General features: G+C 39.7%; 1 long non-coding RNA gene and 1 pseudogene across 2 annotated transcripts in view; both read right to left on the reverse strand.

The window, feature by feature from the left end:
• LOC137228208 (uncharacterized) overlaps positions 1-17,035 on the reverse strand; it is a 64,969-nt gene that overhangs the window by 14,942 nt on the left and 32,992 nt on the right. The window contains exon 1 of one of the 2 annotated variants that reach the window (XR_010945198.1): positions 5,127-5,323. The exons of the other annotated variant lie outside the window; for it this stretch is intronic. This is a non-coding gene — a long non-coding RNA (uncharacterized lncRNA). Of the gene's footprint in view, positions 1-5,126; positions 5,324-17,035 lie in introns of those variants that run through there. 2 annotated transcript variants of the gene reach the window in all.
• On the reverse strand, positions 2,872-3,511 carry LOC137228288 (DNA-directed RNA polymerases I, II, and III subunit RPABC4 pseudogene; annotated as a pseudogene).

Below are 17,035 nucleotides of genomic sequence, written 5' to 3' on the forward strand. Positions count from 1 at the left end.
CATGTAGATTTGAAATGGAGGTGAAACTCTATACCTATTAAAGAATAACTCCTTATTCTTCCTACCTCCAGTCCTGGCCATCACCATTATACTTTCTTTTTTTATGATTTTGACTGTTCTAAGTAACTCATATAGTATAGGTATATAAAATATATTATAATACAGGTATATAAAATATATCCATCTCCCTGTTGATACTATGTAAAAAAGATTTTGTTCTTCATTTGACTTGTTCTTTAAAATGTTATATAATTCAGTGTAACAAGATGGCTTTGCTAACAAAATATTATGCTCATCTCTTGTAAAATTTTCTGTATACATGAATCAACAAAATCAACCTAAATCTGAAAAAAAATATGTTCTACAAATATAAGCACTATACAATAACTTAAATTCAGTTTTAGTTATGTTTTCTCTTCCTGAGTTTACTTAATTAACCTAAATAAAAAAGTTTCCATTTACTTAATATAAACAACACTTGTTACTCCTTTTCTTAAATGTTTAATTTTCTGCAAATGTAACAAAAGTTTGAAATTTAGGAATGTTGAAATTTTAACTACTTTTATATCCTACAGTATTTAACTCACATTTTTACCTAACACATTATGCTTGCATCATAAATATTTTAAAACCATTCTTCCATATGGGTACTTCTATTTAATCTTCTCTGCCTGTCCAGTAAGCGTTTGGGACTTGACAGTATATGTCTGTAGCAGATACTCCTTGCTAGCTATTAAAAAAATTGCCATTGAATTTTGCTTGGGGCTCATAATTAGACTATAATCCCACCCCTTCCATGCAGGGCGGCAAGGCCATGCCACTGAGTTCCAGACAGGGAATGAGAACAGAAGTGATGGGTATCCCTTCCAGGGCTGGCCCATAAGAAGCTTCTGTGTATATTCCTCCATGTTCTTTGTTCCTTCTATTTAGTGGGATAAAGATGACCTCTGTTACATTGGAAGCCACGTGTTAAAGACGGCAAAGTCTCTGTCAGCTGGCTTATGGAATGACCACATGGAGGTAAACTCAGACTGCCAGAAACACCTCTCCTAGACTGTTCATGTCAGCGTGAGATTGGTGAGATTTTGCAGCATGTTTATTACTCTGTATTACTATAACTAGTGTTACCAATTAGTGCCTCAATTCATTATTTGAGGTGAGACAAAAGGAGACAGTAGAATAAGGGTGAGTACAACAGAGTATTTAAGAATGAGGTCCCCCCCGCCCCCCCACTGTTATAACCTCTTTACTTACTATGAGAGGGGTACAAGTTTGGCTCTAAGGTGCCTAGCAATGATGAGATAAGGAATTATGGCTAGTAACCAAATCACAGTATAAGAAAATAAATGCAAGCAATTTCACAAGATGAAACATGAAGTATGATTCTGCAGGAATTTCTCTTGCCATTCAACCTAAAGAAGTAATTGTGTAAAAGTGTTTCCCAAAACCTTTGGGACAGTAATCTTACAGGGCTTCAAAGGCTGTTTTAAATAATAATACCCAATATATCGTGATGTCATTATACTAGAGCTCTTGGAGCATGATAGTACTTTGTATAGTATGGAATAAATTTATAGAGCTTAGTGTTTGAAAACACAGGTGTTTTCAAAAATAGGCATAGATAATTTTTTAAGTTAGAATGTATCTAATCTTCAAAATGAATGTTAAGGAGGCCAACATGACATTTCCACAGTGATGGAGTCCCGAAACAAATGGAGTATAGGTGTGACCATCAATTCCATATCCCTAGGATCAAGGCAAAATTTTAAACATTTATCCAGTAATTCAGTGTAAACCAGTCCCTATTATTTTTGTATACTGAAAGCAGAAATTTTTCACCTGAGTCAAAGATTACGCCTGGCAGACTACACCTGCCTTAACAGTCAGCTTCATCCTCTTGTGGTTGATTTTGCCTCACAGAAAGCCACCATTACAGTTTCTTTTTTTTTTTTTTTATAATGTTGCTTTTTTTGTTTCTTTGGCTTAAAAAAATTTTTTTTTAATTTATTTTTGGCCACTCCACGCAGCTTTTGGGATCTTAGCTCCCCAACCAGGGGTCAAACCCCTGCCCCCAGCATTGGAAGCATGGAGTCTTAACCACTGGACCGCCAGGGAGGTCCTACATTTTCTTTTTCGTCTCCCAATATTAAAAAAAAAAAGTCAAGCACTGTATACAGATATACAACGGCCTACACCAAGTAACAAATAAAAAATGTAACTCGAAATTATGTATGCACACTGACAGTAGGTGCAGTGGTATATTCTACACAGAATGATGCTAGAGGGCTTACAGTTGATGTCAGTGGTTTCCAAGGAACTCAATCAGACCTTTAGAGGCCCTAGAAACCTTTTTTTTTTTTTTTTTTTGCGGTACGCGGGCCTCTCACTGCTGTGGCCTCTCCCGTTGCGGAGCACAGGCTCCGGACGCGCAGGCTCAGCGGCCATGGCTCATGGGCCCAGCCGCTCCGCGGCATGTGGGATCTTCCCGGACCGGGGCATGAACCCGCGTCCCCTGCATCGGCAGGTGGACTCTCAACCACTGCGCCACCAGGGAAGCCCCAGAAACCTTTATTTTTAACAAGGGCCCCAGATGATTGTAGGTTTCGATCAAAAGTGTGGTTTGGCAATTCACTTTTAACCTTCATTGTGTGTTAGATTACATATATAATAAAATTAAATTACAAATCATGTAGTTGAACAAAAAGCAATTTTCTTATATAAGCTATTAATTGATACTTAAATATAATATGGCTCTTAAAATGAAATCATGTTGGTAGTTGTATTCTTAAGGATGCTAATAAAAAAGCCATACAGCAAAAAAACATTGACAGCAAATCAAAATACCAATGATGTTCCTCTGAATTCCATGTTTCATCCAGCATCAAAACCCACCAATCTTTTAGTCCTTCTCTTTACATTATTCTGTATCTACATGCTCTGCATCTGATTGCATCCCTGGATTTTATTTTCTGTGACATATTTTCTACAGATGTATATCATTGTCTGTTGCTTTGGGGGTTGAATGTCCTTCTGGATGTCCACTGTTAGTCTCCATGTAGCATGGAGAAACTTCTCACTCTGCACTTCCAAACAGATTCTGGCTCGCTGCTTTGTCGCTAAGATATTTTATTTTTATCAATTTGCAGAATCATCTGCCCACCGCCTTTCTCATACAAATACAATTCCAGACATTCTCTCCATGACTTTTCTTGTCTTTTTTTTTTTTTACATCTTTATTGGAGTATAATTGCTTTACATTGGTGTGCTAGTTTCTGCTTTATAACAAAGTGAATCAGCTATACATATACATATGTTCCCATATCTCTTCCTTCTTGCGTCTCCCTCTCTCCCACCCTCCCTATCCCACCCCTCTAGGTGGTCACAAAGCACTGAGCTGATCTCCCTGTGCTATGCGGCTGCTTCCCACTAGCTATCTATTTTACGTTTGGTAGTGTATATATGTCCATGCCACTCTCTCACTTTGTCACAGCTTACCCTTTCCCCTCCCCATATCCTCAAGCATGACTTTTCTTATATTAATGCAATTCCACACAATAAAGAATACAAAAATAAATCATGTATTTCAGTATAATGTTGAACATCCAGTGAAATTCTCTGGTTTTGTTTATGTTTCTTATAGACTTACTCTAAATAATGGATGCAGAGACATTTGTATTTAAATGATTTTTACATGCTGATAAAATCCCATGACTTTTGGTCATTGAGGTAATGAAAAAATCCTAAATCAGATACTACTCTGTATGGAGTCTATAAAAGTAACGTATGGAGCAGCATATAGTTCAGAGCAGACCAAAAAAAAATCCTTTTCTTTTTAATGTCAGTTGGCTAGTTGGTAAGGAAACTGGTTTAACATTATTTATTTATTTTCCTTTATCTCATCAATTCTGATTTTCTACAGTAAGTTAACACTATCAATTCTTTGTGTTTTCTAAAGACTGCCTACCTTTCTATATACACAAAACGAAGTCAGTTATTTGTGTATTTGGTTACAGTAGACTGTTTAAGTTGAAATAAACATTTGCATTGTGACAGTTTCTGTTTTTTTTTTTTTCTCTTGATGTTGAACAATTTTGACTGCTTTTAAAGGGCATACAGCCCTAGCTGTCTTCATTTCTGCTCTGTCAAAATCATCGCTGTCAGGGATAGACAGGTCATCAGTGCATTTTATGTGTTGGAATGGTTTGTTCTGCAGATTTGGTACTATGTGCAACACAGACTTGGAGTTCTAATTCTGATAAAAACTATGTGCCATGAACATCCAAACCCAGAAAGGACAAAATGTGATTTGGCGTCTGGTAACATGCTGAAAAACAGCATTCACACAACTGTATCTTATATCAAACATTGAAAAGATGGCTTTTGATATAAAATTTAAAGTGATTGAAATTGAAAATATGTTTAATATTATTAAATGATTAAAAACTTTATTCTTTAAACTCAGGTAGGTGGTAGCCTCCAGTTAAGATGATACTTTTAATGTTTGAAATTACCTTTTGACACATGTCACATTTATATAATCTAATCCCTTTTTACAGGAAATAGAATACTAAGCAAGAATTTTAGCTGTCAGCAAAAAATTTCACTATGATACTTGTATCTCTAGGAGTAAAAGAAGATGTAAGAATAATAAATTAAGAATATTCCCAGGGCTTCCCTGGTGGCGCAGTGGTTGAGAATCCGCCTGCCGATGCAGGGGATACGGGTTCGTGCCCTGGTCCGGGAAGATCCCACATGCCGCGGAGCGGCTGGGCCCGTGAGCCATGGCCGCTGAGCCTACGCTTCCGGAGTCTGTGCTCCGCAACGGGAGAGGCCACAACAGTGAGAGGCCCGAGTACCGCAAAAATAAACAAAAAAAAAAAAAAAAAAAAAAAAAAGAATATTCCCAGAAGGGCGACCTTCAAGATGGCGGAAGAGTAAGACGTGGAGAACACCTTCCTCCCCACAAATACATCAGAAATACAGCTACATGTGGAACAACTCCTACAGAACACCTACTGAGCGCTGGCAGAAGACCTCAGACCTCCCAAAAGGCAAGAAACTCCCCACGTACCTGGGTAGGGCAAAAGAAACAAGAATAAACAGAGACAAAAGAATAGGGACGGTACCTGCACGAGTGGGAGGGAGCTCTGAAGGAGGAAATGTTTCCACACACTAGGAAGCCCCTTCACTGAAGGGGACGGGGGCGGGGGGGGGCAGCGGGGGAAGCTTCAGAGCCACGGAGGAGAGCACAGCAACAGGGGTGCGGAGGGCAAAGCGGAGAGATTCCTGCACAGAGGATGGGTGTCGACCGGCACTCACCAGCCCGAGAGGCTTGTCTGCTCACCCGCCGGGGTGGGCGGGGCTGGGAGCTGTGGCTCGGGCTTCGGTCGGAGCGCTGGGAGAGGACTGGGGTTGGTGGCGTGAACACAGCCTGAAGGGGGTTAGTGCGCCACGGCTGGCCGGGAGGGAGTCCGGGGAAAAGTCTGGACCAGCCGAAGAGGCAAGAGACCATTGTTTCGGGGTGTGCGAGGAGAGGGGATTCAGAGCACCGCCCAAATGAGCTGTAGAGACGGGCGTGAGCCGCGGCTATCAGCGCGGACCCCAGAGACGGGCGTGAGACGCTAAGGCTGCTACTGCAGCCACCAAGAAGCCTGTGTGCGAGCACAGGTCACTATCCACGCCTCCGCTCCCGGGAGCCTGTGCAGCCCGCCACTGCCAGGGTCCAGGATCCAGGGACAACTTCCCCAGGAGAACGCACGGCGCGCCTCAGGCTGGTGCAACTTCATGCCAGCCTCTGCCACCGCAGGCTCTCCCCACATTTCAATTATAACTACCATACCCCTCCCTCCCCCTGGCCTGAGTGAGCCAGAGCCCCCGAATCAGCTGCTACTTTAACCATGTCCTGTCTGGGCGGGGAACAGATGCCCGCAGGTGACCTACAAGCAGAGGCGGGGCCAAATCCAAAGCTAAACCCCAGGAGCTGTGCAAACAAAGAAGAGAAAGGGAAATCTCTCCCAGCAGCTTCAGGAGCAGCGGATTATGAGCCTTGAAAACAAGTGGGGCTTAGGGAGAGAGCCAGAGAGCAATAGGAAATTGAGACTTTACGTGTATGGGCTCATGCACAAACTCACTTGCTCTGAGTCCCAGCTCAGAGGCAGAAGATGGAAAAGAACCTGGCATTCTAGCCAGCCTGCCAGGACTATCCTAGCATGCCCCCAGGCCCACAGCTGGCTCTAGCTCCAGCCCTTCTGCCAAGGTGGCGGCCCCTGGCGGGCCCCAGGAAAAGTCCTGGCCCATGTCAGGATCCAGCTCCAGCCCTGTTGCCCAAACCACTGGGCATATGCAGTCTACATACGGGTGCACCTGCACAAGGCCATAACTTCAAGACTGGCAGAGGCAACTGTATTGCCTAATTCATAGAAGCAGACACAGAAAGTCAAACAAAATGAGAAGACAAAGGAATCTGTGCCAAAGAAAGAACAATAAAACCCCAGGGAAAAACCTTAAGAAAATGGAGATAAGTAATTATCTGATAAAGAGTTAAAAGCAATGGTCATGAAGATGCTCACTGAACTTGGGAGAACAATGGAGGAACACCGTGAGAACATCAACAAAGAGTAACTATTAAAAAGAACCAAGGGCTTCCTTGGTGGCGCAGTGGTTGAGAGTCTGCCTGCCGATGCAGGGGGCACGGGTTCGTGCCCCGGTCCAGGAAGATCCCACATGCGGCGGAGCGGCTGGGCCCGTGAGCCATGGCCGCTGAGCCTGCGCGTCCGGAGCCTGTGCTCCGCAACGGAAGAGGCCACAGCAGTGAGAGGTCCGCATACCGCACACACACACACACACACACACACACACACACACAAAAGAACCAATCAGAGCTGACACATGCAATAACTGAAATGGAAAATACACAAGAAGGAATCGACAGTAGATTTGTGGGCCTTCAATTCACTCATATAAATGGACTGAGACTTTGAGGCATAGAACAAGTGACTGGGCAGTGAATGAAGTGGGAAACAAAGCAGTAAACCAAACATGAATACAGACCACAAACCAATGAGTTCAGAGCCAAGGCAGTGAAATGGCTTGTTGTTTAAAGACAAAGCTGAAGCTTCCACGTGACATGGTTTTTATTCTGGGTGGCCTCCCTGCCATTCCTATACAATAATATGTATATTGTCTGAATAGATTAAAACAAACCTGGTGAGGGCTTCCCTGGTGGCGCAGTGGTTAGGAATCCGCCTGCCAATGCAGGGGACACGGGTTCGAGCCCTGGTCCGGGAAGATCCCACATGCCGCGGAGCAACTAAGCCCGGGCGCCACAACTACTGAGCCTGTGCTCTAGAGCCCGCGAGCCACAACTACTGAAGCCCACGTGCCTAGAGCCCGTGCTCCACAACAAGAGAAGCCACCACAATGAGAAGCACTCACACTGCAAACAAAGAGTAGCCCCCGCTTGCTGCAACTAGAGCAAAACCTGTGCGTAGCAATGAAGACACAACCCAGCCAAAAAAAAAAAAAAAAAAAACGAAAAACAAACAAACCTCGTGAAATAGAATTCACAGTCATAAAGTATAAGAGTAGCTGAGGCTGTTTTCCTGGATGAACACTATACTGTAAGTGAGTGTTCAGTGAGGGAAAATGTTTTTTTGGCAAAAGAGCAGGTAGAGAGCAAGAAAAAATGCTTTATGTAAAAATAAAATACTGCTTCATTGTATAGTTTTTTTTTGAACCATGGGTTCAAGCCCTGGTCCAGGAAAATCCCACATGCTGCAGAGCAACTAAGCCCCCTCTCGCCGCAACTAGAGAAAGCCCACACGCAGCAACGAAGACCCAACGTGGCCAAAAATAAATTAAAAAAAAAAATATATATATATAATGAGAGGTGGTAGGTAACACATTGTCATGCTCTCACAGTCACCATGAGAAAATGATATTCTTGTTAAAATAATGAGGAGAAAAGAGAAGACTCTTCTCCATGAGATACATCTTTTTTTTCCCCCAACTCCTTTTGCTTTCACATAATGAGAAGAGACAGAGAATGGCTTATTTTGTTTAAATTTGCCATTGCAGCTACTTCCAAGCAATACAAATACAATTTTTCTCTCTTATACTCAAATCCTTTAGAGGCTCTGGAAAAATTCTAGGGCATTTAAAATGGATTTTATTCTACCCTTTTTGATTTTTCTGTCTTTATGTGTGCACACACACAGTGGTTAAACAGGCAGGCAAATTAAAAAATAAAACAAAGAAAACAGAACTAGTTGAATTTAGTAAAACAGCACATTATTTTGTAAACAAGTTAACAAATGGATAAAAAATTATGTATTGACTGCTTAAATTCAAACTTTTGGGCAAGTTTTAGTCATTTTTGTATAAAAATAATTATGCATATTGGATCACTAATTGAGCAAGAAAAATGTCAAAAAGTTCTAAGAAATATCTAAAAACAATGACTTCCTGTGATCCAAGGATTTATGTTTATTTGGGAAAGTAAAAAAAAAGAAAAGGAACTCCACTGAATCTCAAAAAAAAAGAACATTTTGAGTATACTCTATCTTGAAATATTTTTGATCTTTCCTCCCATTTTGAATTGGGAGACAGGGAAGCAGAGTCAAATCTGCAGCACAGTCATGGCCATGATACTGAACCTACGGGTGTGTTTCTCCAAAGTCAGGAGTGTCAACAAGGCTAGAGCTGACGCTAATAGCTATTCTTGAGAATTTCTGTTCGCCTGTTCTAATTTGTATAGGGTCTGTGTTATAGACAGAATGTGTTCCCCCCAAATTCGTATATTGAAGCTGTAAAGCCCAATGTGACTGTGTTTGGAGATTGGGCTTGTGAGGAGGTGATAAATTTAAATGAGGTCATAGGGTGTGCTCTAATCCACTGCCATATGAGGGCACACTAGGGAGATAGATGGCTGTCCTCAAGGTAGCAAAGGAGCTCTCACCAGGAACTGCATTGGTCAACATCTTGATCTTGAACCTACCAGCTTCCAGAACTTCAAGAAAATAAATGTCTGTTGTTTAAGCTACCCAGTCTATGGTATTTTGTTATGACAGCCTGAGCAGACAAAGGCAACCTGGAAATTAAAATATCAAACCCTATTCAAAAATCAAGTTGCATACACATATATTGTCAAGTATGGTAGGTTGCCTTAGGATGGGAGAGTTCAATCCCTGAGGCTGGGTTTCAGGGCCCCCATTGGGAGAGTCATTGGAGGAAGTTTATAAAGTTCAGGCTCAGGCACTGACTTAGATCACATATGAGAATTCTGGATAGCTAGCAGAAATGTTTTTTAAAACGAGATCTAGCAAGGGAGTTGTTTGCTTATATAAGCTTCTAGAGTCTAGAAACTGCTGAGTTGCAGATATTAATGTAGAAATGACTTATTCATGAAAAACAAATACGCTAGAGGCCAACTAAACTGTGGCTCAAACTGGCTCTTTCATGTATTTGTTATAAGAAATTGGTGAAGGTATTAGGATTTTCTAGACCTCATTTTCCTTATCTATAAAATGAGGATAATACCTATGATTGTTGTGATAATTATATGAATTCATGCTTATAATATGCTTAGTACCATGTCTGGCACTAATAAATTCTATATGTAAATTTAAGCTAAAGAGTAGTCGTAGTAATAGCAGTATTATGTTCTTGTTTACTTGTTGAAGTATCCCTCTTATTTTTATTGGCAACTTTTTGGTAGAGTTTTTTTTTCATATCCTTTACCTCTCTGCTTTTATACAGCATAAATCTTCTTACTGATCTGAGGTGTTGCAGAAGAGGTAAGGCTTTCTTTAGGGCATGCAGGGATCTTCCATTTCTTATTGTCATCATAGGTTTTCTGGTCACTTGGCCATCTTTCCACAAAGCCAACTTACTAGTCTTCTACAGCAGAAACCCCACTCAAGAGAGTTTTTCTCCCGATTCTAACTGAAAGAGCCAGTCATTCCCTGGGGGTGTGGCTTTGGGCATGTGGAGTGTAGCTGATGACAGTCTGTCTATTTGCCCACTTGACTCCCCTTGACCCACTTCTTTCTCAGCTCTGCTTCTAACCTTGTGGTATTGTAACTGCACTGCAGCTTTCCAGGTCTTCCAATGTTGGTTTGGACTTAATTTTATTTTTATAAAAACCCTTGTCATTTCAATGACATTTTTGAAGGAGTGACTGTTAAAAGAAGTTTGTAGGTTAAAACTGAAAAATAATTATTTTTTTAATGATAAAATAACAACAATGATAAATAACAACAAAAATGTAGTCCTGAAACCCTTCAAGTCCGTGGTTTAAGGTGTGGCAAGTAGAGCAATAAATGCTTTAGGAGGAGGGGGAATGAGGCAGATAGCAAAGTTGTAGCGTAGTGAGGGGACCACAACTCAAGAGTCTTCACAGCCTAGGTTATGGTTTGTAAGGCTGAGGTGAGGATTCTGAGTGGAATAATAAGAAAAGGTCTATGCGATGGATATGTTCAGATACCTGGAGAAATGAACCAGGTGTTAGAAAGTAGAAAAGCAGCAGCTCTGAAGCTTTACTCTTTTTCTCTTTCTCCTGCCCTGACCCACGTAGTCTGGACTGCTTCTGAGTGAAAGGCAGGAAAGATACAGTCTAGGAACAAGGAACAGTATATGTAAAAAGAAGGATGACGAGGTCAAGAAGAGCAAAGAAAAATGGTGAGTTTCTGTGGCCACCGGCTTGAATGAGCGGAGTTTGAGTGAATTTGAAGATACTTAATTAAAAAAGAAACATGGTAATAAATCCCAACATAATTACTGCTAATATTTTCTTCCATTTTGAGAAAGGCATAGATCCTCAAAGGCATAAGATATAATTCATTGAGGTATAATTATTCAGTGCAGAACATCAGTCATTTGAACAACACATTTATACTTCTGTTTTCATGAATCACTCACGTAGAACAGTATTCAGAATCTGTTGTACATTACCTTTCATATTTTCTAAGTTGGAAAATGCCTGATCTTTAATGATGTATCTTAATTTTTGAAATATCCAAAAAACACATAGAATCATGTTAGAGGATAACATTTTGATCAAACTCAAGTTATCAGTGTCATTTCCTTGTAAGGCTCATAAACTACCTTTGAAAACAAGTCCAAAAGAGGCCTTGCAGTAGTAGAAAATATGTATAGTGATGAAATAAATCTCTAAAGGTAAAATGCACAGCTTTCTCACCTGTTCTCTGCCTGGAGGTAGGTATTCAATATGTGCTGAATGAATAAGAAAAGGGAGAGAGGGAGAAAAAAAAGAGAAGAAGAAAAATAAGGAGTATAAAAAAGAAAGAACACATAGGCTAAATGATGGTTAATATCATTACATTGCTTTTTATATTACAGGCCACTTCTGTGCATGTTACCTCTGGGGCGTATACAAGTACAATGAAATAAGGACTTTGTAAAAACAGTATTATTCTGACATATTGTATTTTATTGAGTCATTTGGTTTTTATTCTCATGTAGTTGTAAATTCAGTCGTTAATACTTTAGAAAGATATGTAATACCTTAGAGCTTAAGCAAAGTATGCCTTAAGCAAAGTATGATTTGGGTTAGCATAATGAGATTTTTAAATTTTGTGGCAGAATTTGTTTAAGGACGAACAAGAAATGTGGTTGATTTAATTTCATCAGAAAATTTCATTTATCCAATTCACGGAGCTCTGAATCCAGATAAAGAACAGCAAACCTACAGCATCGTTGTTTCCCATTTTAATGTTAATTTCTTTGTTTCCTCTAAAATATAGTTCAATTAGAAACTATTACTGTTTTATTTATTTTTGGTTGCCTGGATAAAGTAAATGGAGATACATCTATATATCTAAATATCTAGATATATATAGATAGATAGATAGATATATTTGACTCATTTCTTTTTCATATTTTCCTTTCTACTTAATTTTTCCCAGGTCTTTCTGGTTTGACCATCATCCTGAATATAAAGTATACCAGTGGCTACAAAGCTCTGAGATATTGACACTTTATATTTCTTATTGGTGATGAAATTCCATCATAATCTAAACTTTCTAAAAGCTCACAAAAACGGAACGTTTGTCATATGAAAGATAATACTGAGGACTCACTCTTCCAAAACTGAAATTGTTCACAAGACTATTCAAAAATTTTTGTGTGATATTGACACTATTACTCTGGGTTTTATTTTTACTCAGAGTGAAGTTATATGACATAGACATTGTTTTGAATTTAGGAGTATCTTGGGCAAAGCATGTTTGGAAAATTAAACTCGGCTTTCTGTAATATTTATATTCACATTCACATTAACATTCAATGAGATGTGTGAGTTTAGTTCAAGTGCCTATGTGCATATGTTAAAATAGCTGCATGTTTTCATTCTTCTCTAAAAATAAATAAGGATCCCAGAAAATAGTGTCATTGATTCAAAACTAACTTACACACATTGAAAAGAATTAACCGTGTTTCATCCACTGGGAAAATGCCTTCTTTTGATATCAGTGGATTAGTTTAAAAATACAACTTTTCAGTGGCACCTAATATGTAGCAAAATTTCACAAGGATCTACTTTTTTATTATAGAGGAAAAAATGTGAAATATTTATTGATTTCTAGTGAGGAGGCAAGAGTAAGAATTAAAATTTTTTGTTACTGTACTAGCCCAGAACTGCATGAGGCCTCTTGTAACCGTCCTGGGTTGAGTAGAAAACTCAAGAGATTAATTAACTATCTTCAAGTCATACAAATGGAATGTAGGTGAATGGGAATATGCATTTAGATTTATCTGCATATAAAAATTTATCTGCCTCTGCTGTCGCTGCTGTATTGTGTTACACTCTCTCCTTCTCTCTTGTTTCTTTTTCTTTTTGGCATTTGGATGCATTTATCTTGATGGTAGCACCATTCTAAATATGTAATTTCCATTATTACATGATACATAAATTTATGAGAAAAGAAGAAAGAATGAAAGGGAAATGCGAAGGAACAAAGGAGAAGCTAGGGAGTGAGATCAAGAGAGAGAATGTGAGCTCATTTGCTTTCAAAAGGTAAAACCAGGGCAGCCAGTTGACTTTTATTTTTATTTTGCTTTAGGCAATGTTTTCAGTCATTTTGAGAAAAAAACCCTTATTTCCCACATATTTCTGAAGCCACCAGAATGCCCTTTCTCCTAGTGTACAAAAGAATTCCTCTGTCGTTTGCTTAAATAGATAGAAGGGCCTCTTCTCTACACATCCTTTCTCAAGTTGATATGAATACCCAGTGACTGTAGAAGCTTCTCAATGCCTTTGCATAAAAGGTTCTCTCTTTCTCTGAGGCAATATTCTACCAAGTCTAAAAATGTCCTCTGCTCTCTTTTGTTGTTTTTTGTTTTTTATATAGATAAGAACTATAACATTTAAAAAGTTTCACTTCTACATTGTCATTTGACATACGTGGACAAATCCACAAGTGTCAGGGTTTTAGAAGGCTTAATAAAAAAGTCTCTGCATATATCATCCTTACTCATTAAGCCATGTTTATGTAAATACCACTGCTTATCCAAATCTTCCCCAGCCTTCCAGAGTACAGAGATCTCAACTTGCCCAGGAAGTCCTTCAAGACAATTCCAACCGCAGTGATTTCTGTCCTCTCTGGACTTTAGTTGAGGGAACTACAGACAGTGGTCACTTAGGGATCTCCCTTTACCTTCTGGAATTATTATTTATCCTCTAGCTATCAGTTTCTCATCTCCCAAATAAGCTGTTACCTGATGATTTTAATGCTCTTCCTACCCATCCCACCTCTAAAAGCCTAACCCAACATCTAGCAACTAGTAGGCAATTAACAAATATTTTCTGTAATATTTTTTCTCAACCCGTATTTAACACAGTAATGATGATGATAGAGGACAATAGTCTTTTCTGCAGTTCCTCAGTGATAATGTGTAAAAAATTATTAGGTTTGGAGAAGTGTGATACAGTCGAAAGCATATTAACTTGAGAGTCACAGGAGGCTCTTCACTGTTGCGGTCTCAACTTGTCAACTCAGCTCGGGCACTTAATCTCGCTGATACTTTTCCTTATCTTTAAAAAGAGAATGTGGAGACACATGTTCTTTAGTTGTTTTTTTTTTTTTTTTTTTTTTGCGGTACGCAGGCCTCTCACTGTTGTGGCCTCTCCCATTGCGGAGCACAGGCTCCGGACGCGCAGGCTCAGCGGCCATGGCTCACGGGCCCAACCGCTCCGCGGCACGTGGGATCTTCCCGGACCGGGGCACGAACCCCTGTCCCCTGCATCGGCAGGCAGACTCTCAACCACTGCGCCACCAGGGAAGCCCCTAGTTTTTTTTTTACTGGCACCAGCCTTCTGAAAAAAAAAAACCTGACTTTTTCCCCTTGATCTCTGTAAGCTGTAACTTTGGTCGCTGCCCTGTCAATTTGTAGTCAATATATATGGCTCTTTCCACACGTCAATGGATTTTCCTACAGGTTCAAACAGGCTCTGACGATGAAACTCTGCACTGTTGGCTACTGCACACAAGGGAATTGTGAGCTTTAAACTTAATGTTACCCTAGGGGTTTCTTAGAAGAATTTAAGGAGCAGCTGGTGTGCTTAGAAATTCTCAACTAGTCTGAGCCACCAGATACTACTTTACAGCTCTAGGAGAGAACTAATGTGGAGGGAACATAAAAAGGACCATTTCACGTACACTGTCGGGCTGGATTTTTCTATCATGTTTTCTTTACAAAGGTTAGCTCTCCCCTGGTTACTATGTTCTGTCCCTTTCGTCAGCAGTAAGGGACTCGGACATAGCTATAGCTTCCTGGAAGTTCTGTTTTCCTTGTCTCTTCTGAATACCCAGCATTGAAATGGGAGAGAGTGGTTGAGGGAGTAGGGATAGTGAAATTATCAGGAAGGAGCGAGCCAAAAGAAACATGTGAACTGCGTTCTTCAGCTGGAGTTTACAAAGCACCAGCACCAGTGGTAGATGTGACCTTCTCTGTGAAGGGTGAGAACTATGGGAGGGGTACAGGGGTCCAGCTTCCTTCCTTCTTTCCTTCTTCTCTTTCTCCTCTCTTCCTTCCCTCCCTCCTTCCCTTTCTCTTCCAATTCTTCCTTCATTCCATCCTTCTTTCCTATCTACCTTCCCCTTTTTCTTCCAGCTTTCTTTCTTAAAAAATTATTATTTCCTGGGCTTCCCTGGTGGCGCAGTGCCAATGCAGGGGACACGGGTTCATGCCCCGGTCTGGGAAGATCCCACATACTGCAGAGCGGCTGGGCCCGTGAGCCATGGCCGCTGAGCCTGTGCGTCCGGAGCCTGTGCTCCGCAATGGGAGACGCCACAACAGTGAGAGACCCGCGTACCGCAAAAAAAAAAAAAAAAAATTATTTCCTTTCTTCCACGGCCATTTGTTCTTGGAATTCCTATGAGGTCGAAAATTCTGCATTTCTGATTTGTGCATTTTTACTTTATTCTTCACAGGCTCCAAATAATAAATTGAATTAAGAGTGAGCTGTTCTAGGATCTTGAAAAACACCATAATTTGGTTATTGTCTTGGTGTCTTGAGAGATACAGTGATTTGCTCAATATTTTTAAAACCCAAATAGAAAACACATAACCTAAAATAGTGTGTATGGTTGCGTTTGTGTGTGTGCTGTGACAGATTAACTTTCTTTTTTTCCTAACTAGAGGTAAAGAAAGGCTTTTCCATTTTTCTTAAAGAGTATAAGTCCTTAGTAATTATTCATGGTGCCTGTCATGTATTAAATTTAATAAAAATTAAATGTATTTATATCAATAAAATGTTTCTCCCTTTTTCAGTAGAGATATCTCTCTTTAACAGTAGGGGATAATTTGGCTGTCGGTTCCTTAAATTTATAAAATTAAGTCAAAAGAGAAGCTCACATCATTTTCCATTTAGTGCACTAAAAATACTAATAGTTTTTATTTAGAAACTAATAAAAATTACTGAATATTAATTATATAATCGGAATTGAGCCAAGTGTTTAAAAAGATTCAAAGAACCAAATAATCTGGCTCTTGGTACAATAGATTTATATTCAAGTTGTGGAGATACGCTGACACACAAGCCACCATTAAGGGGTTGACAAACTGTAATAAAATGTAGTATATACTTAGAATGTTTTATGGTAATTTGGGGGGAGGTCAATATAAACCTGATTATAAAGTTTTGCACTTCAGATAAATAGACATTAAAATAGATGAAAAATAATAAAGTTTTTTAACTGTAACTTTACCCTTGTCAATTAATGTTACTTGAGAAAAAGGTAGCTGGATTTGAATGATTCTGATAAAATTCCTAGTATTAATTCACATCACTGTCATATACATGTTATAACTGAGGATTTCTATGGCTGTCCTTTTTAATGCTTTCCTGTTTCCTAAACAAATAAGTCTATTATAATAGGTATTTATCAGGGAAGCAATGCTCTTCTTGACGGCGACACCATAGGAATCCCTTTCTTTTTCAGAGAGTGGTTCCTATTTTGCCATTTCTTCTTCACAGATGGTCATATACACACTCACAGCTTCAGTTACTATCTGCACATTCACATATTTATGCATCCCTACTGTAGGGCCCCTTTAACATCCTTCTTTTGGTGTCTCATTCAAGCTCATCATATGAGAAACAACACACATGATCCTCTGTCCTCCACCTGACATCCCCAAAGCCAGTTTTTCCTCCAGCATTTCCTGTGACCATGATGGGTTCCATCTTCCAAACACGTAGATAAGCCAAAACTGGGTTTGTTGAGCTGACCCTGACATTTCCCTCACTCTTACCCCTTTTCATATCATATACATCAGTAAATGCTGGCCATTTTTCTTTCCACATTTTCCTCAAACCTATATATTCTTTCCATTTACACCATCACCATCCTAGTTCTAATTACCAAGACAATTGCAACTATTAGCTGGACCCTCCATTCAGTCGTCATGAAAACCAATCTCTACAACCAGTTATTTTTTTCTAAAACATATATCTGCTCATATCAATTATGTTTGAAGCCTTTTATGCCTACCCCTGATCCTAAAGATAAAGTCC

The sequence above is a fragment of the Pseudorca crassidens genome, chromosome 7 (genome assembly GCF_039906515.1).
Source record: "Pseudorca crassidens isolate mPseCra1 chromosome 7, mPseCra1.hap1, whole genome shotgun sequence".
NCBI classification, from domain to species: Eukaryota; Metazoa; Chordata; class Mammalia; order Artiodactyla; family Delphinidae; genus Pseudorca; species Pseudorca crassidens.